Here is a 2,751-nt window from a genome sequence, read left to right on the forward strand (position 1 = left end):
CGCGCCACTCGGCCGGCCCCACACTCTTATTCTTAACCACGAAGTATCTGAGAATTGCAAGCTTGGAGATCAAAGTATGGATCCTTAGTGCAGCGAAAGGCCCAGAGAGGCCATTCTGTTTGTGGTATGTGATCTCTGAATCCTCAGTTTGCAAAAGAGACTGACAGTGAAGAATTAATAAATGTTAACTATTCAGAGTATACAAACTACGGAGAAAGATAGCCCACCACAGTTAGGAAAACATAACAAGCCTCCCCCCAACCAGCTTCAGAGGGACAGACAACCAGCATAAACCAGGGTACTCATCATTGGTATAGCCAGAAGGCAAGGAAGCCCACTGCTATTGGTCAGTCCAAGGGCACGGAGTAGACAGAGATGGGTGGAGAATGGACCTGGGGGGCAAACAGAAGATCTCCAGCACAGACATATTGAATAATAGCAGATATTGCCTAGGAGTTTAACTAACCACATAGTAGTAAGGGACTGTGACCACCTCCCAACTCACCCTTCATTGAAAGCAACACATAATACAAACTTCACTTCATATGTTTTGTATCCATGTAATTACAGAGACAGAAAAGAAAAATAAAACAACCAAAAAGGCCAGCGACATTTCCAAATCTAATTTCTATGTTGTATCAATCAGACTTCAATCACAGAGAACAGAATCCATTCAAGCTATTTAATAAAAAAGGGATTTATTGCAAGCTATTACATGACTTACATAATCATTGGGAAGGTTGAAAGAGCACATGCTAGCGGGAGCTTCCAGAAACAAACCCCAAGCTGCAATGTAGAACTTGGCCACCAGGAATGCTGCTTCTTTTGCCATGACCCAGAAGCCACCTGCTAAATTGGGCAGCTGCTATCACAGCGGCTGGCTCCAGAACCAGTCACGGATGCTACAATCTGCCCCAACAAAATGAAGATCTCAAGCCTTGCCTCTCTCCCCACTTAACTCAGTTCCAAATTCAAGCTCCCATCAGTGCTTCTGTTTGGCAGAGCCTATCTCATATCTAGAACCTAGGAGTGAGGGAGTCTGGGAAGTGAAGTGTTTACTTTCCAGACAGCAGTGGAGTGGGAAATTCTGAAAGGAAGTCGGAAGATGTACTGAGTGAGCCAATCGCAGTATCTACTACAAATGTTCAACTGCATTGAAGCTGAACAAATAAAAAAGAAAAAAAAACAGTTATGAGGAGGCCTCAAGTAATTTTGAATGTGTTAATGTTCAAAAGTAGTAATTTTAGAAATCAGTTGTAGATTGAGATTATGAGATGCCTGGGACTCTTGGGAGTGTGATGGAAGTTCAATTTGTGAGGTAACTACATTGCCAAGCATCCTGCTATGATTTGGTATCTTTGAAGTGTCTCCAGGTGATCTTTACTTTCCTTTTGCTTGTTCAGCACCCCTTACTCCCCTCCTTCCAGTAAGTGCATTCTCACAGACTCAATCTCAGTCTGGGATGAACATAGCACCCTATTTTCTTGCTATAGTGATCGGTCCAAAGACTGGCACGTGAGCAAAGCCAGGGCAGAGGCTAAGCCCAGGATTATTCTGGCTGAGGTTGGCAGGGAGGCCTCTTATTTTCTTTTTCTTTGTGGTCCCAATGCTGTAAGAATATGGCCTTAGACTTAATGGCCAAATGCCCACTGTAGGGCAATGACTAAAAAAGTGAAACCAACACCAAAGGGAGGAAAAAAAGAAATGAGAGGCAGAGCTTGGGAGACTCCTTTTTAGTATGAACTTCCAGATTTCACCTGTAGAGCCTGGAGCTGCCTTCTTCCTGCAGTTATATCTTCAGTTCCCTGAGCCATCAGCATCATTTGAATAAATCTGTCCTTTTGGATTAAGATCATTTGATTGATTTGGGTATCAGTCATATGCAATTTTAAGAGTTGTAACAAATCAGTCTCAATTTTATAACCTACTAGTTCCACTAATCCCTTGAAGAAAGGCAGTGTCCTTTGTGCCCCATTGGAAAAGTGAGATTCTTTTTTCTTTTTCTTTGCTTTCCATACATTGTTTGAGGCCGACCTGAATTCCAATGAAGACTAAACTTGAACTACATTTCTTTTTTTTTTTTTAAGATTTTTATTGGGGAATTGGGGTAAGGAGAACAGACAAGTTGCTATACTTTTGTTCTTCAGTCTAGTTGTGGAGGACGTTGCTTCACTGGCCCAAGTTGGCACCATTATTGCGCTCTTCCCAGGCGAGGCAGATCAGTCGTCGGCTCTGGATGGCCGCTCACTGCGGCTGCTGGCTGCTCACGCTGGCTGCTAGCTACACACGGTAGCCCATGGCAACCCACCTGCCATCGCCGGCGACTCATGGCAACCCAGCTCCAGGTTGAGCTGTTGTTCAGCATCTTAGCTGTACGGGGCAGTGTCACTGCCCGCATATGTGGGATCCGAACTGGGGTCCTCTGGCATCCCAAGCCAGCTCTTAACCAATGCGCCACTCGGCCGGCCCTGAACTACATTTCTAATCAGTCAACTTGATTTAAGTAATTTTGATAATGTCACTCAATGTCAGATAAGCAGCCTCTCAGAACAACTCCTCTTTTTAAAAGACTCATGCACCACTGCTGCAGCACAATCACTCTACAATCACCAGCTGTGTGATCTGGAGAACCCCAGAGATTTCAGTGGCGATGCGAAGGAGTCAAAGACAAACTACTGGGAGACCTGTGTCTCCATGGAACAGGCTTTGTGAGTGAGTGCGTGTGTGTGTGTGTGTGTGTGTGTGTGTGTG

This window comes from Hipposideros armiger, unplaced genomic scaffold (genome assembly GCF_001890085.2).
Source record: "Hipposideros armiger isolate ML-2016 unplaced genomic scaffold, ASM189008v1 scaffold_257, whole genome shotgun sequence".
NCBI lineage: Eukaryota > Metazoa > Chordata > Mammalia > Chiroptera > Hipposideridae > Hipposideros > Hipposideros armiger.